The sequence below is a fragment of the Hyperoodon ampullatus genome (genome assembly GCF_949752795.1).
Source record: "Hyperoodon ampullatus genome assembly, chromosome: 2".
NCBI classification, from domain to species: domain Eukaryota; kingdom Metazoa; phylum Chordata; class Mammalia; order Artiodactyla; family Ziphiidae; genus Hyperoodon; species Hyperoodon ampullatus.
Genome location: NC_136915.1, coordinates 11,152,543 through 11,166,051, shown reverse-complemented (window position 1 = coordinate 11,166,051; position 13,509 = coordinate 11,152,543).

The following is a 13,509-nucleotide window of genomic DNA, read 5'->3' as shown; positions in this document are numbered from 1 at the left end:
CTGGGAGAACAGAGGTAACCTTAAAGTTGATACACCCATCAAGGGCCTCTTTCTCCCGGAGCACAGGCTTTGCATTTTTCACTGGGGCCCTGGATTCCAGCCACCAGACCTTGTTACCATAGCAAGCTTCATTCCATGCAAATAGGACCATTTAAAACAGTCAGTGTAACCCAGAACAACTGAACAAGCGTGCACCACCATTCCAGCTGGGTCAACCTCAGGAGGGCAGCTCAGAGCCAACTGCAGAAGCTGATGATGGTCTCTGGCAGGCACAGAGGTTGCTCACCCTCCAGATTCAACAGCATTTGTTGGAAGCCTACTGTGTGCAAAGTGCTTAGGATGCATTATCATCTCTTTGGAGTAAGGGTTATTATTCCCAATTTAGACATGAGGAAACAGCCTCCGGGCAGGGTTAAGCAGTTTACCCAAGGGGCCTGCAGAAACCAGGTGAAACCAGGACTGGAAGTAGCAGTCATCTGATTCCAAGTTAGTCCCACTGTGCCTTGGATGCTAGATTTTTGTTTTCCTTTTATATGTAACCATAAAAACACACTCTTGCTTCGTCCCCCTGTGAGCACTAACAAGCTTTTGTAAGAGAGCCGGACAGTGTTAGATAGTGGAGCCTGTGACAGCAGACTTAATATTTCACTTGTCCACTCTACTCAGCTAACTGGCCAGCTGGGTCTTAAACCCCTGACCTTAGTCTCATAAGCACAAGTTCTGAGCCACTGGGCCAACCAAGGCACTTAGACAGGTTGGTAGTTTCGTAAACCAGGATTTAGTTCTTTGAAGTCTTTCAGTTTCGTTATGGAGGAACCATCAAAAATAGAACTTTGTGGGTCTTCAAGGGAGGGGTGTCATGTTCAGCCACTGTGGAAAGCAGTTTGCTGGTTCCTCAAACAGTTAAAGATAGAATTACCCATATGATCCAGCAATTCCACTCCTGGGTATATACCCCAAAGAGGTGAAAACAGATATTCAAACAAAAATTTGTACACAAATGTTCACAGAAGCACTGTTCATAACAGCCAGAGGTGAAACAACCCAAATGTTTGTCAACAAATGAATGATTAAACAAATTGTGGTATATCCATACAGGGAACGTTCCTGAGCCATGAAAAGGGATAAAGTATTGACACGCGCTACAATGTGGATAAACCTCTAAAACATTACGCTAAGTGAAGGAAGCCAGACACAAGAAGGTCACATATTATATGATTCCATTTATATGAAATATCCAGAATAGTAAATCTATGGAGACAAAGCAGATTTGTGGTTACCAGGAGTTGGGGGGAGGGGAGAATTGGGAAGAACTACTTAACAGGGACTGAGTTTTATTTTGGGGTGATGAAAATGTTTTGGAAATAAAGAGAGGTTGTGGTTGCACAACATTGTGAATGGACTAAATGCCATCTAATTATTCCCTTTAAAAAGGTTAATTTTTGTTACATAAATTTCACCTCAATAAAAAAAAGTATGTAAGCAAGTACCAGAAAAAGAGGAAAAGGGCTGTCCTGGAAATAAACCTTCTGAGAAAACAAGAGCAACTCTATTTGAAGAGCTGTGTGCGTGCTCGTGTGTGTGTGTGTGTGTGTGTGTGTGTGTGCGCGCGCGCGCGCCCGCTCACACCTCTGTAGAGTACTCATCAGTAGGCACAGTAATTGATCTGTTTACATGTCTCTTTCCCACTTCACTGAGAGCTCTGAGTGGGAAGAGGAGGGTGGTCATTTTTTACGTGTTATTTCTCTTTGCATCCCTGCCACCTAACCCCCATAGGACGTGCTCTGCAAATGAATGTGTGTGAGCAGTTTGTACAGTAAACAAACTGACCAAGTGTTACTCATTTTCCTCTTCAGTGAGATTATTCCCACACACCAGAGTCTTCAAATCAAGTCAAAACAAAACAAGCCAAACCCAAAAATCCAACCAGGAGAAAAGAAAGCAAAGACCCATTCCTTGGGCCCCTTCTCATCTCTCTCTGCCCTCCTCTTCCCCAACTGTGCTTCTGAGCTTTCAAGAAACTCTCCTTAGAAACTCCCGGGGTGCCTCCTAGGATTTTAAAGAATTATATTTTTTGAGATTTTTTTTTTTTTCTAAAATGAAAAAAGGGGCTTTTCCCAGCTGTGTCTCCTTACGTTCACTCACATGCAAAAGGATCAGATCTCAGACGTAAAGCCTGAGATTAATTACCCTCCAGCATCCACTTGATTTAAACTGAAAAGAAGTGTACCTAACCTACCTTTCCCCCTCCCCCAACTTCCACCGGCACTTCTACCTAGGTGGCCTCAGGGAACAAAATAGTCACAGAATCTGTGTCCTTTCCCACTTGCCTATCCGTAGGGCTAATATGCATTTACAGTTCATTTCTTGGGGGACACGTATAAACTGTTGGCTGACGGGCTCCAGAGCTGTCTGCCATAGCTCTCTCTGGGGTTCGCAACCATGAGAATTTAACAGTACTGTGTGTTCTGGTTCAAGATTCTCCCTCCTGCATGTTCCTAAAGTAGCCCCCACCCCCCACCGCAGTAAACTGATGTTAAGAACCAAGCCAGAAAATGTGTTCACTTCATAGGGACCTGCTGCTGTTTTCCCAGTGTCACCGGTTGCCATCTCTCGCCATCAGCAAAACCCCATCCAAGGCTCAGGCAGTGCACTGGCCCTTATGCAGTCTCCAGCCTCCGTCAGTATGTGCTAATGTCTGATCTTTCTGAGCAGAATGAGCAAACTATGCCATGCACATTGGGTGCCTGTCAAAGCTTGCCTGGGCGTTTTGGAAAGTCTGTAAAACCATCCCAGCTCAGAGAAAGAAAATTCCTGATAAGAACCAAGGCAAAGAGCCTAACTCATTGCTGACAGAAGTGTCACACCCACCTCCCTTCTTCCATAAATAGAGTGACTTTATGATGTAATGTCCAAACTGGGACACTTTTGAGAGTGAAAGAGGGTGCTATGAATAATGAAGCTGGGACAAGTGGAATAAACTGGAATGGTCCCAGGAAACCCAGTATATATATGGTTGCCCCACCCTGCAACCAAATGATGCTATTTGGTCCTAGAAGGCAACTTTGGGATCCTTTACTCCAGCAACCTCATTGTTTACTGAAGGAGAAACAGAGACTTTGGTTCTCCAAAGAGCTGGTGGTTGACTGCACAACTTCATCTGCCCATCCCCCATAACTTCATATCCACGAAGATTCTTGCTTCTGTCATTAACACCCTCCTCATCCTAGGTCTCCCCAGGAATTCTCGCCACATATTACTTAACAAAGTACTTTCACATCTCTCTTCTTATCTTCTCTTTGCAACAAATCCATCAGGTGGAGGTGGTACCTGGAATCTGCATTTGGCAGATTAATACACTGAGTTTAAAGGGTTTGTCCTAATATCACGAAACTGGACTAAAAGGTCCTTGAGACAAGCCCCATATCTGCATGTCCTTCCTCCTTTTAGCCCCTAGTACTCAATACAGATGTGTCAAGTGGATGAGCTGGGACCAGGCCTAGGGTATCCCCACATGTGGCCTCCTTTTCTCTCTGAGTCAATCAGGCATCTGGTTTCTGTCCGGCTCAGGGACTGGAGGCAGCGTTCAAATGCTTCTCCGTGCAAAGTTAAGTTCCTACATGGGACCTGGCGGCACAGGGGAGGTCTGAAGGAGAAGCCCAGGAGTCAGCGTCCTGAGGAACCTTGATGCTTCTTTGGGTCGGCATGTGGCTGCCCATAGGAGCCAGGAAGAAATGTGGTCCTGCCTCTTTCACTTCCTGCAAACAGTGTCCCTTACCAGGCTTTATGAGGCACACCTCTGGACAGCAGGCTGGTGTCAGTGTTTCTTAAAGTGAGGCTGAAGGCCCCTTGATGTGGAGTCCCCAGAAGATGCCCATTAAAATGTAGACCCTGAGCCCTAATCCTGACCAACCAGAATCTCTGGGGGAGGTTCTGGGGATCTGCATTTGCCGCAAGGCTCCCAGGAGTATGTGGGGCGCAGTGAAGTTTGAGACTCACTGCTCTAGGCACCCAGGGCAGGTGCTCATAAATCTCATGCACACGTGTCAAATACATAAATTCCAGGAACCTCTGCGGCCCAGGAACGGCTGGGAGGGCTCCCTGCTCTTTCTCTTCTCCATGCTGTCTGTCCCGTGTCCTCCCAGCCCCCTCCACCCGAGAGTCCCCAGGGAATCTCTCTCTCTCTCTCTCTCTCTCTCTCTCTCTCTCTCTCTCTCTCTCTGCAGATGGATGCTCTGTTTATTCAAATTGTCACATGCGAATCCCGGCCAATCTAGGAGATGTATCTTTTGTACATTTACATGGTTTACTTTGGCTGAGTGGGTTTTAACACGTGCTCTGGGGAAAAGGGCAAAGCATCTCTCAGACAGAGGCAATCAGGTCTCGGACTCCGGGTGAGAAGACCAGGAGGAGGGCGGAGTCAAGGACATAGAGGAGAGTGTGCAGGTGGTGAACCCTAACAGCTAAGCTATATTCCCTCCCCAGCAGTGCCCACCCACCTACCTCCGTGAGTCACCCTCAAAACCACGCTTATGAAACGAAGGAATACAGAGAAAAAGAAACCAGGGGGGAAAACAGGGCAGAGGATTGTGGGGCTTAGGGAAACAGCCCGCAGGTTTAAGATGGGGATGTATGTGTACAGGTGTCGACTATAGAGGGGTGTGTGTGTATACATAGAGGTATATATGTACACTATACACACACACACACTCACACACACACAGACACACACACACACTTCAGTGTGGACACCGAGCACAGTTACTAGTGTGAAGCCTGCCATTCTCCTCTTGACTTCCCAAGCAATTTCTCGTCTAAAAGTTGGGAAGTCGGTCGGGTGCATCCCTTCTCTGCATGTATTTAACCAACCAGGTCACTTCTACGTATTTTCCATTTGCAAACAGTTCTTGAATAATCACTTAGAATTCAGAAGCTCCTACGTATGAAATAGATAAATATTAACTATACATAGTAACCATAGACAAACACATAAGCATAGATACTTATACCATTGATTTTTTGATAGACGTGCACTCCCCACCCCCACCCTTGAAGGTTCCTTGGTTTTCTGTTGTGGTTTTTACTTGGCGTGGTGCGGGGCTTACAAGAGAATGTGCCTGATGGTCCGGTCTCCTGGCTCTTGGCTCTGTCATAGCCTCCGTGGACAAATAGTAACAGCCAAGCAAAATACAAAACCCTGAGACAAACATGTCCACCTGTAGAGAATCATCACTACACCCCAAAGAACTGGTCCAACCCCTAGGTATCTTGCAGGACCTCCTGCCCTCTCATGTCTCGGCTGTCTCCATGTGTTGGGGATGTTATTTCCCAGCAGCCCAGAGTGGTCTCTGGAAGGTGCCCTCAAAGGGCTACAGAGGATAGACTCAAGTCTTCCGGCCATTCAGTCTTCAGCTCTAATTCCTTGTCTCAGCAAATCACTCTCGCTACAGCCTAATGGCCAGGCTGTGCTAGCTGACGTCGACAGTGATCTTACCCTTCCCTGAGGGCCAGAGTAGCTTCAACTCCATAGGCTCTGGAGTTAGTCAGATAAGGGTTCAAGAACGAGCCTTGCCACTCACTAGCTCTGTGACACTGGATGAGTTACTTAACTTCTCCGAGCCTCAATTTCCTCTTTAGTAGAATGGGATAATACTGGGATAAGATGGGATAAGTCTATCTACTTCATAGACTTGTTGAGGAATTAAAGGAGGCAATGCATGGGAAGCAATAGGCAGTACCCAGTGTCTGGAAAGAACTCCATAGATGTTGTCAATGATGCAGACACAGATGGTGGAGATGATGATGGTGATAATGATGGTGATGGTGACCGGGATAGTTGTAAGGGCAGCTGCCATCCTTTGGACACCCACAACGGCCCTCCACTGTGCTCATCCACTGATTCCCACTAACTCAGGCTGAATCATCCCAACACTGACAATAGTCATTATGATCCCCTATCATCAGCAGATCAGAAAAAACCCCTCAGGCTTGGAAGGCTTGCTCACACTCACCCAGCTGAAAAGTAGCAGAACCAGATTAAAACCCAGGTGTGTCTGATTCTAAAGTCTCTACCTTTTCTTTCTTTCCTATTTTCCCCTACAATCCACGAATGCAGTCTCATCCTGGTGTATGCTGATGCACGGAGGGACCTTCTGTGTCCCAACCCTACACCCTTCATTCTCTGCAAAGGCACCGATCTGATGGAAAAGCAGGTGAGGGCACTGCCCCTCCGTGGTCAGTGCATTAGCTCTTCCAGGCCCTGGGGACCCATTTGGTAAATTAGTTCTTTTGGTTCATGAAATGATACCCCGGTGGCTTGCAATACTTTACAGACCTACCCTAAATGGGTAATTTATTCTTTTCTCACTGATGGTATTATTCTTGTGATCTCCATCCTATAAAAGTTGTTTTCTGTGGGGGGAAGGGGGCAGTGATGAGGGTATATATATATTTTTTAACAGAGGTGCATTAGACTTGGTAAGGAGCACAGTGGATTTTTCCACACATGGAATTTTCAGGCCTTCTTTCTCCCCATATATTGTGCTCTCTCTCTCATTTATTTAACTAAATAAAGGAGAGTTTCTCCACTCATTTCTTCTCCCACCCCTACCCCTTGCCCAGACTCTTGGAGTTTCTGGGTCCTTCTTAGTTCATTGTTTTCTACTCCTGGGATAACTGACGCCCTGAGCAAGTCCCTCCGAAGGATCAGTGCTCCCTCTTCTAGACAATAAAGAAGAATGTGACCCTCAGTCAAGGCCACATAGGAGTCACTATACTAGACACTAACCAGCCAAAGGAATTAAGACCCTAAAGCCCCTCGACAACTCATTATAGAGGCGTCTCAGATACAGCGATGTGTACGGTCTCTTTTAGGCATTAGAAGTAGCTGGAGTAGGAAAGGGCCTTGGAATCTTGCCCCTTGAGTCAACCCTAAACCTTCCCAGCAGTAAGGTGCCCTGGGAAAAATAGTAATTAGCCAAATAGTAGAGACTGTTCAATCCAGTGTGTCATGAAGTCCTGCGAACGTCTGCCCTGATATTAGGATTATCTAGCCGGTTGTATACATAATTAGAAGACAACTATCTTCTTTTTTTTTTTTTTTTTTTTTTTTTTTTTTTTTTTTTTTTGCAGTACGCGGGCCTCTCACTGTTGTGGCCTCTCCCGTTGCGGAGCACAGGCTCCGGACGCGCAGGCTCAGCGGCCATGGTTCACGGGCCCACCCGCTCCGCGGCATGTGGGATCCTCCCAAACCGGGGCACAAACCCGCGTCCCCTGCATCGGCAAGCGAACTCTCAACCACTGCGCCACCAGGGAAGCCGGAAGACAGCTATCTTATCCAACATTTGGCTCACTGGGATAATGTGTCCTAGCCAGTAAATTGTGAAGTTGCCATACTTATCTTAATTGACTGCCCCTTTGTTTACCTGCCTTATTTTATGCTGGGGAGATGTAAAACGATTTATAATCCAATATTTGGAACCACAAGGCCACGTTATTAGGCATGTGTGCAGTTCAAGAGGGAACGGTATTTGCTCAGAGCAATGTCAATTACAGTGCTTTCCGTCAGCATCCTCAGCCATCTTGGTAGTGAAACGGTACTCTGACACCTTTGCCCAGGAACAGCTAGCTACCAATATTTTTCCCTTTGGAAAACAAAAAAATAGATTTGATTTTAAAGGGGGTGAGGGGGAATGTAAAAACAAGTGCTGAGGGGAGAGGCTCACTCTTAGTCTTTGCCAAGTGCTCCTTGGCAACCTGCACCCATGTCCACAGTCCTGGACCCTCCGTCCAGCACACTGGTTTCATACCTAGCCCCTCAAACCATGGGGATCCTAGGAGCAACCATCCATCTGTCCAGGCTCTGAAACAGCTGTTCTGTATCAAAGAGATGAGACTGTCTGGAAAATAGAAACAGAGCTGCGTTCTTCCCCCAGCCGGTGAGGAGCCCCCAGGGAGTCCTGCAGAAAAGTCACTTAACACTGGGATCCTGATAGCTTTGGGGAAGAGTAGTAAGCCTGAGTCCTCCAGGCAGCTTTCGGGAAGAAAAGAAAGACAGACCTAGGTTCTCATCCTGTCTTTCATTAGGAGGCGTCAAATCATAGCGTGAACTTCAATGTCTGCTAAAAGGTGGACCAGTCCAGGGCCCTGGCTACCCCACAGAGCTCCTTAGCACAAATTAGAAAAGATGTGTCCCCTTCTTGTAGGCACACGTAGCCCTGACTGAGGTCGCAGACCCAGAGAACGGAGCTCTAGCAATCTTGTGTTAGTTCCCTTTGGAAACTTAGCAGGAAATGATCACCAGTTGGATTTTCACCTTAAATCAGAGGGGTTCTATGATGGAACTAGGGGTTTTTTCTTAAAGATTTTTATTATTATTATTATTGTCTTAGTTCAAAGAAACACATACTTTTACAAATCTATGTACACTTTTATATGAACACTGAATGAAGTTATTTTACATTTTTCATTCAATTCCAGTGATAGTATAAACCCCTTCTTTATGGAAGCATTCTAGACTTTTTTCAGAAGAGGGTAAATGAGCTGCCAGATTCAGAATCCGGTTTTGCCTGAAAGTGTGCATGGAAGAGGTGCTAGGATAATGACAGTGATGATTCTAGTGGGTTCTTACATTGGCGCTAAGTACTCAACTTACATCCTTTACAAGAACCCTCTGGAGGAAGATGCTACTATTATTATTCCCATTTTACAGATAAGAAAACTGAAGCTCAGGGAGGTTAAGTTACCAAAGATCAGACAACTAACAAGTGGCAGGGCTAGGACTCATGTCAATGGGATGCCAGTGGACTCCACTTTACTACTATTTTGTATCACCTCCTTATACCCCAACTTGCCATTTGTACTGTTGAAGTGAAAAGCATAGTAAAGATGGGACTTATATACACCCCAAACTGAGGATGGCAATGGATCAATAAACCCTTTTCTGGGGAGGACGGTGGAAGGGGAACAATGACTGTGAGTGCAGTCATCCGACATCTGATCCAGGAATTCTTAGCTTTAACATTGTGAGGAAACTCAAACATCCCTGCTCAGTCCTGTGATGCTCGTGGCTTCAGCAGCTCTGATTTCCTTCCTGCATACCTCTGTCACTTTAATTATCAGCAAGTGAGAAAAGAACATTACCCAGTTGATGGACAGATTTTAGACCTGGAGGGGACCTCAAAGTTCATAGGTCAACACACTTTCTTTACAGATGGAGACACTGAGAGTCACGGAGATAATGTGACTTGCCCAGATGACCCAGCCATGGAGTAGCAATCCTATTATTCCAATTTGTTTATGTTTTTATAAGTGAGCACATGGCCATGGGAGATGTTCAGTAAACATCTTTTGAACTGAAATGAATTGTGACATTTGATTTATCCATCTGAGGGGCACATCAAAAAAAAAAAAAAAAAACTAGCTCTATTTCTGTTCGTGCTGTTGTGAAAAGCTTCCAAACTCAAAATGGGGTGAAATCCGCTGCTATGAAGTGTCCCTTTGATCTTTACACTACTTTTACTTGAAAATGATAGCAAACTTGGCAACCGATTCTTCCAGAAATTAATAATCAAACCTTAAAAATCTTCTTTGGTTTTTCCAACAGCTTAAAACAAAAAGAAACTAAACATTTCCTATCGTGTCTCTCCCTCTCCCTTCCCGTGCCCCGCTAGGGAACAGCTGTGTCTATTTAAGATTGATTTTGCTCTCTCAGAAAGGATCTGGTTTCTCTACACACGGAGCTGCTGCCTGGAGATGGTGTGTGCAGTTCTGAGAAGGTGTTGGGGTTCAGCTGACTCTGCTGTAACTCTAACAGACGATCAGCAGAAGCCGGTCTTCTCCTGGGGATTGGGTGACACGACACCTTGGATGACACAGGTGTGGTGGGTTGGGATGTCCTGCTGCCTCAGGAATCACCTGGTACCCCCTCCTCATTCCTCTGGCCTCTTTGTGGTGGGTTGAGTTATTGTTCCTCATTCCTCACCCCCTTTCGATAATAGAATTTCCCATCCTGCCCTCTCCCTGGCGGCTTTTAAGCACCTCTCACCAGCATAGGCGGAGAACCTTTCTCCGCCCTGCTGGTATTAGGCTTGGCCACGTGACTGGCTTTGGCCCCTGGAATGTTAGCAGACTTGCAGCAAGCAGCGACCTGGAGTGTATGCACGGTTTGGCCTGGCCTCTTGTGCTCCTGCGATCCTCTATGAGAAGAGCATGCCCCTGGCAACTGTCTCTTTAGTCTCAGACCCGATAAAGACACAGGGAACAAACCTGAACCAGACCTACAGTCTGGAGTAAAACCCAGCTAAACCTGAGCCATACCCTCACCAATGTGCAGATGCATAAATGAGAAAAATGAGTATGTTTGTGAGCCCCTGAGATTCTGAGGCTGTTTGTTACATAGCAAAAACTGACTAATACATTACTGAAACTAGCACCTTGACTTAAGGCTGTCATTCCACCTGCAAGTGAAAGAAAATCAATGTGGACTAGCTTAGATACCAACGGAGAATTTATTGGCTCACAAAACTGGGAAGTTTAGAGGTAAATCAGAAATTCCAGAAGCTTAAGTAATGCCATCAAATCTCTGTCTTTCTTGCTCCTCTTTTCTCATTCTCTCCTATGCAAGTGGACTTTCTCTACGTAGAGAAGTCTGGGGAACATGGCCAGAAGCAGCTCCAGGCTTACCTCCTTCTATATTAGCTTTGTTAGTCTCAGAGGAAGAAGATTCTCTCTCCCGGAGAAGAGCTGGCCTATCCCTGGGCCAGGCATGGCACTAAATGATTGACCAGGCTTGGTGTGTGTGCCCATCCTGGAGTGCCCAGTGAACCAGGCTGGTGGTCCCACCAGAGGTGCAGGGAATGGGAAGGAGCACATGCTCAAGGGAGGGGGAGTGATTTAGCAGAAGGAGATGAGACCCTGGGCAGCCCCAGGTGATGGATGTCCACACCCACCACACCACTGCACCAGCAATAAGATGATGAACGCAGGCCTGGGCAGCGAGTTAGGTTGATGACCTGGCCACTCACTCAGGCTCAGCCTCACCTTCCTAGGTGATTAGCTTTAGGCAAGCTGCTTAACTTCTCCAAGCTCCAGTGTGTTCTATTATAAAGTGGGGATAACAGATGCCTAACTCATTATAGGATGGTGATGAGGATTAAATGAGAAATTATGCAAAATCCTCAGTCTGTCTAGGGGATACCACAGTGTCTTCCCTAAGGCTCCTTGTCAGGGCCCTTGCACTTACCCACCCGGGGCCAGGAATATCAGCTGCTGAAGGCTCACAGCTGCACCCCTCACCAGCAATTGCCCTCTGTGGCAGAGGCCTGCCTCATCCAAGGGTACCCCTCCACCCAGGGGCCAGCCCTTGGCCAGTGACTTGGATACAAAAGCCCAGCCCCTTTGCCTCCATGTGGGACCTCTCTGAAGGGACCTCCCAACTCCAGAGCCTCCTCTAGGTATCAGGGGCAAACCATATTGCCTGCCAACTTCTCCCTCTGCCCAGTTCTGACTCCCTCACTCTCTTACACGAGTATCTCCCTAGAGCAGTCCCCAGTAAACAGCACATGGCGAATGTAATCTAAGGCATCCTGGCGGCTAGCACACAGGGAGTGCTCATGGGGGCTAGTTATCATCATTGCCACTCATTTATTCATTCATTGATCCGGCCACCACCCATCTGCCCAGGGCACCCTTATAAGAGACAGGATAATGTACTAGTTAAGAGCACAGACCTGCCTTTGGAACCAGACTGCTGGGGATCAAATCCCTGGTCTACCTCCACCAGGCCTGTAACCTGGGGAAAGGCACTTGGCTTCTCTGTGCTTCAGTTTTCTCACATGTACAATGGCAATACTAATAGTTTCTATCTCACAGTGTGGTTGTGAAGATTAAATACGACGGTGAGCATACACAGCTTAAAACCGCACTGGACCCAGAGCTAGTGGTTCCTGATGTTTGTTCCTCTGTTTTGCACTGGGTGGTGCATTAGGTGCTGGAGATCTAGGCATGGAGAAAGCCCAGTCTCTGCCCTTACACCACCACAGTCTCGTGGCCAAGATGGATGAGCAAACAGTGCAAAGGCTCAGAAATATGAGAGTCCTTGGTTTGTGTGAGAAACAATTAAGGACCTGTAAGGACTTTGGCTCTTACCCTGAGTGAGATGGGGGCCGCTGAACAGTTTTGAGCAGAGGAACGACATGAGATGATTTATGCTTTAAAATGCTCCCATGGATGCTGCTGTGTGGAAGAGACTCTAGGGGGACAAGAGTGGAGGCGGGAAACCATTTAGGCGGCTATTGCTACATCTAGCGAATTGTGATGGTTGCTTAGAAGATGATAATGGGGTGGGAGGGAGTGGGGAGGAGCATGGAGAGAGGTGACTGGGCTCAAGAGAGATGCTGAAGATAGAGCCATGGGATTTGCTGACAGCTGGATGTAGCGCGTGTGAGGGAAAGACAGGAGTCAAGGAGGAGTCGAATGCTTTGGATTGAAGCGACTGGAAGAGTGAAAAATTCACTTACTGAAAGGGGAAGGCTGTGGGAGATGCAGGTTGGGGAGGAAGGGTGTATGCTAATTTTGAGATGCATATTCGACATCCAAATGGAGATATCAAGTGGACAGTGGGATACATGCGTTTGGAGTTCGGGTGATGGATTTGAGCTGGAGATGTGAATTTGGAAGTTGTCAGCATCTAGGTGTTATTTAGAGGCGTCAGACTGAATGAAGTCTCCTAACAAATGCACGTTGATGGAGAAGGAAGGGCCCAGGGACTGAGCCCTCCACATTAGAGGCCAGAGGCATAAGGAGAAACAAGAAAAAGAGACTGAGGGAGAGCAGTAAGAGAAGTGGGAGGGAAAAGTCATTGTGATGTCCTGAAAGCCACGTGGAACAAGTGTTTAAAGGAGGTCTCGTTAGAACCTTCTGATAGGCCAAGTAAGCAAGACCAAGGATCTGACAATCCTGTCCACTGGCAGCCCTGGCGAGGGTTTCATAGGGAGGTTGGGAGGATGAGGTGGGCTGACACATATAAAGAGCTAGCCGACAACCTGGAGCCTCGTAGATGCTCATTAACTATTACTCCCTTTTCTCCTAATCCTTCAGCTAGCACACGGCTCGTCCAACTCACTTACCCTTAACCCGGCGCCCCCCCCCATCTATTAACATCAGTCACACCATTTCTCCTTCTGCACGGCTAGGCTATCAATACATTTTAAAGATACACTCACAGGTGATGGTGAAAAGGGAGCCAACTGCGACACAATCTGGGTACCTGAAGTCCCAGGGATGGCCAGTGAATTTGCAAATATCCTAATCATACGCCCTGAGGAAGATGTTGGATTCCTGTAGCTCTGAATCACGATTGGTACTAATGATCCCTTCCTTGGAAGTTAAATGAGCAGATTTTTCTCCCACGTGGCAAAAGGTCAATAGGATGTCCTAGAATAGAATAAAGTGAATGGACCCAGTAGGAAAGGCAGCAGGCAGCCTCACACTGGGTTCTCTGGCGCTTAT